The 13,812-nt window shown below is 42.5% G+C and overlaps 1 long non-coding RNA gene across 2 annotated transcripts in view; it reads right to left on the bottom strand.

The window, feature by feature from the left end:
• Nucleotides 1-8,729: 8,729 nt before the first annotated feature.
• The window catches only part of LOC124272347, a 29,156-nt gene continuing 24,073 nt past the window's right edge, over nucleotides 8,730-13,812 (bottom strand). For both annotated transcript variants that reach the window (XR_006897308.1, XR_006897307.1), the window contains exons 2-3: nucleotides 9,197-9,322; nucleotides 8,730-8,839 (exon numbers count right to left, since the gene is read on the bottom strand). This is a non-coding gene — a long non-coding RNA (uncharacterized LOC124272347). The remainder of the gene's footprint in view (nucleotides 8,840-9,196; nucleotides 9,323-13,812) is intronic.

The following is a 13,812-nucleotide window of genomic DNA, read 5'->3' as shown; positions in this document are numbered from 1 at the left end:
TCGATCACTGCCACTGTCAGCTGCGTCTACTTGTTGTCCTACTGCACAAAACATGTGTTCTACTGCCACTGCCATGCCTCCCGTGGTTTCTCGTGTAGGGGTTAAAAACACTTCTAAGAGTCAGAACACAATAGCCTTGAAATCGTCTTCATTCGAGGTTGTAGGCAGTGTGTTTTCAGGCCAAATTTACGGTGGAGTCTACAACATAAACATCGAATCTCGACAAGTGGGAATTCCAAGCCTAGATGAGCCGGCGTCACTGGCGTCACTGGCGTTCTCCGCCAAGCGTCGCTGTACTATTGACAGCGAAGAACATTAACCACAACTATTTGAAACATACAGTTCCCTGTTATTCACATTCATTCGGCTTCTGCTGTCGTGTGCTTCCTTTTATCTGCTTGTTTGTGAACAGTTCTCAACATGACGGCAAGCCCGACAGTGATGGCCGACTGACGTTCGGGCAAGATTTAGGTCATGTATTTAAGTTCAAAATGTTTACACTTTACAAGTGTTTTGATGAATTACATTATTGCATTTGAAACCAAATCCTCAATTGAAGAGAAATTAATTTTGATTCCGACTTGATTCTGTCTTAATTTGTTTATTTTCTTGACTAGTTAAAAGAACTACATTGCCTCTACGCAGCATACATTTTCCTGGAGTGAAGCGGATGACATTCCAGTTACCACTGTGATGTATTAATCCGCGTTGTGCGGTTCTATATAGGAAAGCAATATATTGCTTTATTTTAACGATATTTTCATTTTTTAGAACGTGGGTAATAAATAGGATACAAAACTCGTTCCCCTTTCATATCAAGTTTATGTCCCGAGTGAAATAATTTTGCTTTGTCACGAGCTTTAGCGAGTGAAATAATTTTGCCTTGTCATGAGCTTTAGCGAGTGACAAAGCAAAATTATTTCACGAGGGACATAAACCTGATATGAAAGGGGAACGAGTTTGATATCCTATAAATATGTTGAGTGTGTCCGTCTGCTAAGCTGCGATCCTGTCGATTCCAGAACACCAATTTGACTGAACAGCCAAGGACAACGGAGCTATATCCTGTTAACGAGAGAACTCTTTCCTCTACTTGACCCCGACCTCGGCTGTATTCCAGAGATCCGCTCTCGTATGAAAACCGTGTTCTTGGTTGTGTTTTTGACGCCTGTAACTCTTAAACCAACCGTCCGATTTCGACCTGCTATCAGTACCGATTGTACAATCCAATTGCAGCAACATAGCTGCATGGCTACGGAGGGACAGGTAAAAGTATTCTTGGCTCACTATAGTTCCTATGCTCTGGGTTCACGAGTTCAGTTGCATCAGCGTGCGAGAAACAGTGTAATGGATACTGATACAGACTACACAAATACCTTACTTGCTTTAATGATGATTGATTGATTGATTATTAAAAGTTTAATAGGTGTTTGGGCAACTAGGCCCATTTACATCTTGCCCGTCATAGAGGTTTGCTAAATTTATAAAATTAATAATATTAAGACATGTACCAAGATCACAATGCCCTTGGAAGACGAAGTCGGGCAAAAGAAACCTCTTCTCTGCGATTGTTTCGATTTACAACAGGCTCGGTGCCATAGAGATGGCGTTCTTTTAGAGGTCAATCTCTGTTGCCACTTGGTTTGAGCATGAATCTTACTGGTGGTGCCTAATTCTGCAGGTGATGGCAATATTGTCTCACCCTGTGCTGATTCATCAAAGTCTAATGCAGCTTTCGCCAATTTATCAGCTTTCTCATTTCCATGTAGGTATGAGAAAGACCTATACTTAATTCATTAAAAAGATCAAGTATAATGTCTTTAACTCTCAGACGTGAACTGTTAGAAGTTAGATAATGTTAAAATTGAAATCATTTCGGATAAAACACCCGACGTAAAATGTGTTGGCAGATTGTGTTGAATATTTTCAAGATCCTTAGAAAGATAGTATGGGGTCTTATGGGATGCGTTCTAAGCGAACTGCTTTCGATGAAACTGTACGTGATGTTGTCATTGATGATACTACTGTCCTTGCCCATGATGCCACCATGGTTGCTTCAGCTTCCATCAGTTCATCTTGATGTATTGGAACGGGTGAATAACTCTGAGCCAGCACCTCGTGTTAAAGCCATAGCCGAGGAACTTATCCGAAGTTTACAGTGGATCAATGCAATGCAGATTTACCCCGATGGATCAAACTGCCCAGTGTTGGGTCGTGTTGGTGCAGGTGTCTTTATAGCTAATGCGAAAAGAGAAATGTCTATACGATTAGCGGATGGGTATTTTCTGCTGAACTTGCAGCAATCATTGAATCATTGCGTTGGATTTACTTTTGAGGACCTGTGCCAACGGTCATTTTTAGTGATTCTGTCGGTGCTACACAAACAATTCGTGCAGGTTCCTCCTCAGCGAGGCAGGACTTACTTGCTCTGGATTCACAAGTTACGCTGCAACAGCGTGAGAGAAACAGTGTCATGAATACTGATGCAGACTACAGAAATACAGCTTACGTCAACATGTCAACATACCGACTTGGCAGCTCTTGTACGAAGGACTAATGCTGCCACTTTTGTAGCATAAAATATTTTTTTCCAAACCTTGAAATTTCAAGCCTTTACTTGTTGCTTCGAGTATGTTCTCGTTACTTCAAGATTATGATTGGTCACGGCAAAATACTCGATGCAACCTGTAAATACTCGATATTTCAAGTTTTTGAAAGAAACTGGAAGCAACGAGAACATACCCGAAGCAACAAGAAATTAATCGAAGCAACGAAAAAGTATTTGAAGTAAAGAGAAAATACTTCGAAGCAACGATTTAAATACTCGAAATTTCAAGGGTTTATTTAAAACATGGAGGAACGGGAAAATACTTTTTGTAAGAAACTTAAAACAACGAAGCAACAAACTAATAATTGAATAACGAGAAAATATTCGCAGGAACGAGTAAATACTCGAAATTTCAAGCTTTTGAGAGAAACTTGAAGCAACGCGACATTAATGGAAGTAACGAGATGACCAATACCATTTCGACTGTGGTGCCACGGTAATGAATATTCAGTTAGAAGTGGTATGAACATTTTAGGTCCATTTTACACCAGTTCATCCGCCAAAGTGAATGCAGTAAAGGTATATTATTTGGACCGACGTTTTCTACAGGGTTGATGTTTCTGCTGGTGGCCTGTAGTCCCTTCAAAGATTCATCATAAGCATCTGTAGTATGCCAAGTCAACTAAAATAGAACTGCTTGGTCAGAGGCATTAAAGCTGACCCACAGTTTACTGTAAAATAGATCTAATTCTTAAACGTTTGTCTTCAGTTATAGGTATATGAACAGTCGTAATTCCAACTTATACATCTGGGGTTTCCGGCCCATCGATCACTTGATTGTATGGGTTTATCAAACCGCCGCCGCCGCACAGCAGGAATACATTTACACTGACATTCTATATGTGATATAAGGAAGCATTCATAAAATATCTGATAGACTCCCATTAACTACATTTAAATGGACGAGGGTCTGGTGTAAAATAGAACAATGTCCTAATTTTTGTTCTTTAAATCAGATCACTGTAAAAGTTTGTTTTGTTGTTTAAGATAGATTTATGTTGAAATTCATATAATGTGAATCACAGTGAACCTTTCACCTTTTCAGCTATGACCCCCGAAGTTCTTGTTTGCTGACGGAACAATGGGTTCTTCTGCTTTGGTATTCATTTTTACCAAATGATATTCCTTAATCTAATAAAATAAGCTTTAACTTATTTTGATATGAACTGACAGTACTTCCAGTTAAAAACCTTTCGACTAGCAGCGTATATATATCAAAAGCTGAGGTGATGTCATGCATTAAGTTAGTACAAATGATTACCTTGCAATGCAACTACAACCGTTATACATTTCTCAGAAGTTCTAAGGGCGTCAGCATCTGTTTCCAAAGCCACACCTATCATTATCCAAATCAGAATACACAACCGTTTATATCTAGGCTAGGATGCTGATAATTATATTTTAAAGTTAATGAAGGAAGCATTTCCCATCACTGGCATTCACATGATCCATACAAAATGTACTATTTACTATTGTCTAAGAATGTATGAACAGTTAACTGGCCCTAGCATATATTTATGAGGGGTGCCACCGGTGGGGCCAGATAGTCTCCTCCCCTTTTTGTGAACACCAGGTATCATCACTATTTGATAGTGATTCATAAACACATGTTCTGAACTATGTCACACGATCTCTGTTACTGGATTGTCAGGTCGGAATTTTACCATCGACTCTGCTGTTAGCGGAGTCTTCTTATTAATGTAAATGTTCGCTTCTATTTGCAGACTGCCAGTTGTAATAGATGCCTAATGCCTTCAAGGTCCACGTGTTGTAGGAGGAAAATGAGGATTTGAAGATTTGACATGCATTTTGCACACGGCGCGGCAGTGTAATCAATCCCATGTTTTAGTGTCTGTACATGAACGTTTAAATGATCTTTTTGTTTCAAAAGGAACAATTACATGTATTGTTAGTAATTGTTAGTAAACTTACCTCTGGATTATGGTAGCTTTATTCCTGTGGAATCACAGAATACATACAGAAAATCAAAAGAAATTTAACGCTAAGTCGTAGCTATTCCTAGTGGTATACCTAATCTACCCCTGAGTTATCTCCCTTGATCCTGACGTCTCTGTATTGTTCTCCTAGAACCCTTCATAACTTTTCTAAAAAACAACACATCAATGACATCTTCTAAGGATAAATTCGCGGGGAGGACACAGGGTGGGAACTACTCCCCATAATCCAGAGGTAAGTTTACTAACAATTACTAACAATACATGTAATTGTTCCTTAGTATAACGTAAACATTCCCTCTGGATTATGGTAGCCTGAATCCCAAGTAAGGAAGGAGGGCTACCCTTAGAAGATACTACCCTCTATACCACCAGCTGAGAGTTGATTGCTCAACCTCCTAAGAATAACTATGACTTAATCAGAGATAAATAATTTATCTCCAGATTGGTCAGTAGCAGTGAGGGAATACTTTCCCAGAGATGGTGAGTCTTCTAACTTCCCGCAGTAATGGTTGATATAATAGATATGATGATAATCCTAATCCGTAATAGTAGGGATTATATAATCCCTGACGCCATAAATCCGGATTACGATAGATTCCTATAAATGTATCATGATTCTATCCGAATCCCGAAATATGTCATTAAACCTAATATTCCTTATGACGTCACTTCCGGTAACTATGACGTCACTTCCTGTTTCATGACGTCACTTCGGTAACTATGACGCCACTTCCGGATCCTTGAAGCAATCCCTAAGGATATTAGACTAATAACCTTCAGATGCCATTATATGATGTCACGTCCGGTCCTATGACGTCACTTCGGTGATATTTGACATCACTTCCGGAAATATGACGTCACCTCCGGTTACATGACGTCACTCTGGTTGATGATGTCACTTCCGGTATCAAATACAACTAATGTATATATAGTACTGAAGGTCTGTCAACCTGAAGAAAAAATATATTTTCCAACCAGTTGCTATCAACCATAGCCGGGAAGTGAGAGACTCGGCCCATAATGTGCTCGGTTAGGAGATACCAATGAATACAATGATTCCTACCGTGGTATCTCCGGCTTGCTGTAGGTTGTGTCTGATCCAATCCTGTAATCCTAGGCTTAGGTGTAACACACATCCCCCCTGCCCCCCTTTTTTCCAGGGGCAACCAGGCAGAGGCGAGGAGCTGCGCTGCCCACTAAAGGACCCAGTGAGAAGAGACCCTCAAGAGAGGAAGCAACGTCTCTAAGATAGAAATGGATAAAAATGTTAGATGATTTCCTTTGGTGACTGGCAACTACTTGTTCCAACTGACGACCAAGCCACCAAAGATGAAGCCAAGGCTCTGATAACATTGGGAGATTAAAAGAGTCTTGATCCTGATCACAATATTCATAAGATATGGGGGTTTTTTAACCAGAAGGGGATAGTATTCTTAGATATCTCTGAATCAACATTAGTTTAGCACGAAATGAACAAACGGCAACGATCGTGTCTAAATGTCAATGTAAGCTGCATCTACCAACGCAACGCTCAGATTGGGCACAAAAGTCTTGTCCTATCAGATCTATCATCTGATTATAACCTTCCGTAGAATTAATGGATATAAAATCTATAGTACGTAAATCGAATACTCTGGATACTGTAGCAAAAAAAACCCTAGGAGGATTGCCATCTTAAATGATTGGAACTTGAGAGAAGTGTCCTGCATTGGTTGATATGGTGACTCTTGGAGAGACTGTATTACCAAGATAAAAACCAACTTAAGAAAAATATGTAGGAGAAAATATGTCCTTAATCTGGAATGAACTGATAATCTTGCGAGTCCCTGGATGCTGATAGGGGGGTCCAAGACTTCTTTGCTTTCCTCTACACTGGATAACTCGTCTCTATTTACCATCATACAAGGCAGCCTCATGGAACTTATCGGATCTGACTAAACAGATTGTGCCATAGCATTAGACGTAGAAAACTGTCTGACAACAGATGTAGGCCACGCTGGAACAACTGGGTATACAATACAACTGTGATGTTGAATCTTCTGCAAGAATCTTTTCCCAAAAGAATTTGAACGGTGGAAAAACGAAAAACTATCATCCCATGCCATAAATACGAGACCAGGTGTTAGAAATCCCTATCAAATATTGAAGCACTGGCGGGGAAAGACCCATCCTATCAAGGATGACATGGGATTGTCTATTGCTATCCCCAGCCATGTAAGCAAGTCTTAGTTTGACAATATAATGAATATTGGAGATCACTTATCCTGCCGCGTTATGCAGTGAACCAGACTTGCGAAAACACGAAATAATTTCCCTGAACTGCCCCCAGCCTCGTGAGGCAGCAGATTAATTTAAACCGTCTCGAAATAGCCGTGGTGATCCTAATTCAGTAATAATAATGATGATGATAATACTGAAAATTATCGCAAAATCCAACCACAAAGTGAATGCTCAAACACGTTTTGTTTGAGTTAATAGTGCAGTGAAAGAATGAAATCAACCATGGATGCAGTTTTATAGCGATGGGCAGATCATTCCACAGAAATGGCACACTACCAGTGACAAAACGCTTACCAAAAGCCATGGCAGTCTATATAAAAAAAGTATTCAATAAGAATTGCTTGCAGATCGCAGTTGTCTGGTTGAAGGGAATTAACAGTTCACCTAGCTATTCTGGTGCTATGCCGTTTTGACTCTTGTATGTGATACAGAGTACACCTGTGCCAGGTTGATTTGAATCCGTGGCCGTAGGCCGTAGATTTCAACGCAACTAATGAATAACTAAAGTAGTAGGCGAAGAACTGGGCTCAGATGACGAAAAACTATAGCTTCCTTTTACAACAGCAAGTGTAACAGATTGTCGAGTGGAGAAAAGATCGACACTCCCTGACTCACTTATGCCAGTCCCGTATACGGTAGATATCTACCAAAAGTTGAGAAATTCAAATTCCGTTTATAAGTGATGAATGGGGAAGAGATGGCTTATGAGTCCCTTCTGCTTGTCGTAAAAGGTAATTAATGAAATCGGGAGGACAGGATGCCGACTTGGTTAACCCAATATGACACCATATCCCAACTCCGTAGATCAATACTCATGTTGTTGATCACTGGCTTGTCTGATCCCAAGTCGATAAATTATAGGCCCCGTCATAAGGCTGGATATTGCTCAGTGATGCGTAAAACTTAACTCGCTCACTTCACGCATGATTGATACTCGTCTACCCGTGAATTAACTATATAGTATCCCAGCTGCCTACGAATATCGACTCTAGACTATGTCTCTATTTTAATTCCTTAATGAATCCAGTCTCTGAATCCGTTCAAAGGAAGTGAGACGACGTAATATATTCTCTTGATTGGCCATAGCATCCGCTAGAGATAGATAAACCACGTCCAGGAAAAAAATGTGCCAACGCCCCTCTTGAGCTGTGTCCTTTATAACCCAGGGTAAACTTGGAAAACTGGAGGAGCAAAGCCCGTAGACCCGCGGCAAACCAGCAAGAATAGGATAACATACCAATGGATGTCCGAGCAGCCATATCTAACTCCTTGAATCGCTATTGTACACGGAAGTGTTTGCTCCCGGAAGCCGTTTACTTCTTGTAAGAGTTCAAAATCCTTATCCAAGCTAGGTAGACTGGCCGGGATAAATCTATCGTGAATGGTGTCGACCTGGGCAGGTTATCCCACGTCGTGGCCTTGGAGAGGCCTAAGTTATAATACTCCAATGGTTTCTTAAGTAATGAAGAATGCGACAAGGACAGCTTGGGTATCCCTTTTGGCAGTAATCAGCAACCAAACACCACGGGTATGTCAATTCCCTGATCCTCAAACGGAGGTGGAAGGATATTGGGATATATACCACGTTGGTTGATTATCGGGTCAATATCTGGCGTTATTAATTCTTGTGAACGACCTCTCAAGGGGTTGGTTATCAGATAACCAACCTTCCCCAGAGGTTGGTTAACATATAACCCCCAAGGGCAGTTATCTGACCAACTCTCGGTGCGATACCGGGAACAAGGCTCGGCTTCGCCTCACCTTATTCCCGGTATCGCACCTCGAGAAGAACTTTTCCCTTGGCAGATCGGGTCTGACAACCGTATGCCTCTACCTCAATGTTTTTGTTGGAAACATCTTCAATAAAAAAACAAATACAGAACCATTCAAAATGATTTATTTTTTTACAATATTTGCACACTGCAGTTAATAAATTGGAACCGGCGAGATCTCCCTCCCCCCTTCCCATTCTCCTCAGGGTGACTTGAATCATCTGAAAATGAAATAGATGTTTAGACAGGATCCTCATAGATAGTTTTGTAATGAATAATTTGAGTTACAACAATGATTAATTTGATGATACATTCCTAGAACGTGAACATGACGTTTACCAACAAATTACATTCATCAATATCAAGTATAGTTTTCATGAAAAGCTCAAATACCAATACACTTGGGGTTAGTACAAACTCTTGACCAATGAAATGACAGTTCGGTCAGTGAGCCACTGGCCAATGAGCAGTGCATTTTCCCCTGACCAATAACGTTAAATTTCAATAGAAGAGTCAGTAATGAAAACGTTTTAATTTTTCCCTAAAATTTTGTTTCCACTGGGAGAAAGAAAACATACCTTCTGGAGTTGAAGCCTTGTGTTCCGCTTTGCATGGTATTTCCTCGGTTTTTGGCTTCTTACTGGTGAGAATGCTGCTGACCATCTTCATTTGTTCCTCATTTACTCTCTTGTACACCCGTACACCTGCAACAGTTGTATAAAATCAATGGTACTATTGAACAATCAGATAAATTCCCAAATTAGGTGTGGTGGGGTGGGGGTTGATGATTTTTCTTGGGGGGGGCGTGTCACCCGTTTTGTTCTAGGGAGGTTTGTTTTGTGTGTGTACGTGCATGTGCGTCATCTTTGTACACATACACTACGGGTTGGGGTGGGTGGGCGTGGTCAGCAATTTTGTACATGACAAGCAGGCGGGGGTAGGTGGTGGTGAATGGCCACTTTATATAAAGTATTATCTTTTTAACCCGTAACCCACGCTTGAAATGTATTCTATTAGGATTATTTCGACGGGGTAGGGTTTAGGATTAGGTTTAAGGTAGGTTTCTTCTCATAAAAAACATAGGCCTATATTCTTAGGCATCGAATGATTAAAAAAGAATACGGGGGTTACGGGAGGATGTCTTTCCAATATAGTTTAGCGGGGAGCATTCACATTTTATTTACATGCACCCCCATAACCCCCAACCCCCACCATTAAATTATGAAGGCTCCCTCAGCGTTAATCAGAAGAATAGGACATTGGTACGAGGTAGTCATCTACATATGAGACACATCAATACATAACAAGCAATTCAATTTAAATTACTTAGTAGTAGATATAATGACAGTCCGAGATCAAGTCCAACAAAAGCCTCTGCAAAGCTTTATTTCACAAATAAAGCTTTTGTCAGGCCCTTAGATCTCGCCCAAGTATATCTACTACTTTTGAACCCCCAGTTAACTTCCCGGCCACACGTGGCACTATGTTGTGTGAAACAGTTTTAATGTTTCGTACCCCTTGTCCTATGTACTTTTTTTTCTCGTCTTCGCTGATAGCAGACTTACGAGACTTGAGCCGGATTTCTTGTTTCATCTTACGGTACTTGTCAAGTTCAGAGAGGATTGAACGAGATTCGTCCTCTGAGATCTTACTGTCAGTGAGTGCCGTGGAAATACGCTCACTTACCGTGTTCAGCTTTGCTTCGGCCAGAATCCTGATCTCGTCGTGTTTCAATGCCTTCCGATGCAGTCTGCGTGACACAAACTTAAACACCAATCCAGCCAACCCTGACACCCCAGCTGTTATTTCGATGCCTAGCACTGCGGGTGCGGCTATGATGGTGGCCAACAACCCCACACCTACTGCCCCTAACCCCATACTGGTAGCCATAAGGGCGGTATCAACCCCATCCATGACATTGAAAGCTCTATGGTACTTCTTATACAATGCTGCCCGTGTGTCGCGGTCTTGTTCTAGTTGGCGTTTTATGTCACATAACTGTCTCAAGCGGAACCCGTCTACAGTTTCCAGGGGCTTCCCTACTTCCTCTGCGACTGGGTACAACCCCATCCTGTGCATATAATATATACTACAAGAAATATTCTAATTGAGCTTCGGTTAATTTTTGAGTAGTATATTTGAGGCTTATAAGGTTTATATAATTGGGCAGGGAAACCTTTGAGACTCTAAGTAAATCTTGATTCACTCGAAAGTTATGGAGGGATATGTTTGGGGGTATAACTCAAAAAGGGTTCCGATCCCAGTTGTATGATGATCCTGAAACGATCGTCCAAGATTCCACCGTCCAAGAGTATTGTCAACCCAGGTAAAAGATCGCGCTCTTTGTAATCAATATCATATGTGATAAAGACTTCTAGTATGAGTGTGGAGTTTGGTTTTACAATCATAAGGTCTGTTTGGTAATCGGGGGCGACAACACTTAAAGACAATTCCCCGTTTGAGCTTAACACGTTGCCCGGGGTGAATGGTCTTCGTATAACTTTTATATCATCACCATAACCTGGAGTGAAAGACCCGAGAATGATACCGTTGTTCCTAATCTCGGAGACAGTATTATTTTGGTTCAAGGGGACGTAAGGTGCGGTGGGGGCTATGTTGATCACCCATAAAGGCTCTTTAAAGTCTGATAACCGCACCCGCCTATACACGTTGTCTTTCAAGTGTAGGACATACAAGGCGTCTTACTCGCCAGGCTGATCGAATCCCTCTGTGTCCCCTAGGTTGTTAAGCGTGACGTTGGGCCGATGATGATTGGATATTGCTATAATACTATTACAAGATGTTTCCAATTGTTTTTCTGATAATTTCTCAGGGGTGCACTTTACCCCCATGAAGTGTATGTTGTCGGGTAGGAAGATCTTGGTTAGTGATATCGTGGCTTCCACGGTCATGGTGACCCCCTGCAGACTGGTGTGGTCTACCCAAACATAAACAGTGCAAACGTGATACTGGTGTTGTTTCCCCCAACGGAGTTTGATCCCCTTTACGATTTCAACTTCATCCGGCGATGGTTCCCCTAGGTAGACTTTGATGACCAGCGTGGAGTTCGCCGGTAGGCTCGCCAGGATGTTGACCACGCCAGCGAATTCAGATACCAACTGCAATGCTCCGTCTTGCACTCCCAGTTTACTCGATACCATGTGGGCTGCCATACTGGTGACTGGGCTGATGACTACGCTACGTCTCTGCGCCGGGACGTAAGCTACGAGCAGGGTTCCGTTGTTCACGACTTTGTTTAGGTAGTTGTCTTTGTTCTCTGTGAACACGTAGCGGGAGCCAAGCCTAATGTTGAGAAACCAGTTGACTTTAGCGGGCAACAACACCCACTTGTCATCGTCGGTGAAGACGAGCGTATATGGTTTGTTTCAGGCGACGGTCGTGCTATCAACATCTTCTAAGTCGAACAGTTTGCCTCCGAACGATTGGGATACCGCCCATCTATCGTCACCGATACGGACTAGATCAAACCGAGTGTTGAGGGCCGCTCCTGAGACTTCTACTATGTCACCTAGGGTTCTACCGATGGAGGGGACTTCAACGTGTTTGTAAATGTTGTTTTTCAGTTGCAAGGCGTACAGTTTACCATCTACTCCTGGGTCGTCGAATCCGCGTGTGTCCCCGAGGTCGGAGATCCCTGCATTGATGCATTTTTTCAACCTCATTCCGGGGCCTTGTGCGCTAGTCATTTTATGTGCAGCGTTATGCTGAGGCATCCATATATTCACAGGATTATGATTTATATCTAACACCGATATTATCAGCTCAGGGATGTTACCCCGAGTTAACCTCTTATACTGCCGCGGTGAAAACGACTCCGTTCTACCGTCGTTGTATTTCTCCGTTTTCATGGGTACGGCTCTCAGTATCGTGGAAGGGTGACCCCCTTGAATGTTGTCCGTTGTGCTCAACTGACCGAGATGAACGCACAGCTCTCGGTACGGTACTAGGTCGGGTAACTTCGTGCCTGTGACGGTAGTTGTTGGTTTTATCTCGTCCGGCGGCATACCCAGTGTCCTCGCCAATGGTCGGCCGAGCCTCAATGGTTTCTTCCGTTGTTGATTAACACCACTGTTGTTTGAGTCGTTCATCTTGAGTTTGGCTCCCAAGGGTTTGAAGACCTCGTCGCTTAGCGAGCACACACTGTAGTAGCCGTCAGTTATCTGGTTGCGGGCTCAACTGACGAACAGCTTGTTGTTTGATGTTTATGTTAGTCCATCGCGGTAGGTAGGTGATATCGCAGAGTGCGACTTCTAGTTGACCCGACGTGTTATCGATCGCGTGTATCAGCTGAACGGCCTCACCGCTCGTTATTCCTAGAAGTTTTACGTACATGTTAGAGTATATATACTCATTATATTATACTTTAAAAATGGACAAAGGAGTGTTTTACTCCCCGGGAGTGTTTTACCCTAAACTGGACATAGATTTCCCACACATGAAGACTGTGGTCGCTGCTGGGATGTATTTCGGCGCCCAGTTTATAGATGTGTTCGGCCAGTATAGGTTTTTGGTGACTAACGCTAGGGTAGTTCATGCTTGGTTCAACAACCCGATGCAGTTCTGGCAGAATCAACTCAACTTCGCTGTGTGGTGCGTTACAACGGGGTGTGGTGTGACATTGACGGACACTCGGCGGGGACCGCTGAGTCAGTCTGTGTTCATGTTTCACGTGTACTACCAGGTCAGGCGTATCCTCAATGAGATCAGCGCTCCACTCCCACAGGACAAGGCATGGGAAGCAGTTAACAACCAGTACGATAGACGGGCCTACGAACGTATTTGCAACGAATTCGAAATAAACCCGAAGACGGATTGGCGTTTGCCAGGGCCGAACCATGGGTTGGGTATCCCCATCGTTCACAACATGCTCCTCATGGAAGCCAGCGAGAAGATGAAAGAATGGGGGTACAACTCGTATCATCACCTTACAACAAACGAGTGGGATGACCGTTACATGGCTTTCGACAACAGCAAGGATTACCGTGTTTGGAGGTTTGAGCAGGGACCAACGGACGATTGGAAAATGTTCATGCTGGACACGTCGAGAGGGTTCACTCATGCCGGTGTAACCAGATTGAACGAGTCGATTCGAACGTACGTGTGGGCACTGTTGGGTGCGCAGACGCAAACGCTTTCCAACATCCTCGGTAAGGGGACTGCTTACGACGCTCAG

Source organism: Haliotis rubra, unplaced genomic scaffold (genome assembly GCF_003918875.1).
Source record: "Haliotis rubra isolate DU_JTF1 unplaced genomic scaffold, ASM391887v1 Scf169, whole genome shotgun sequence".
Classification (NCBI taxonomy): Eukaryota; Metazoa; Mollusca; class Gastropoda; order Lepetellida; family Haliotidae; genus Haliotis; species Haliotis rubra.
This window is presented reverse-complemented; position numbering and strand designations above follow the sequence as displayed.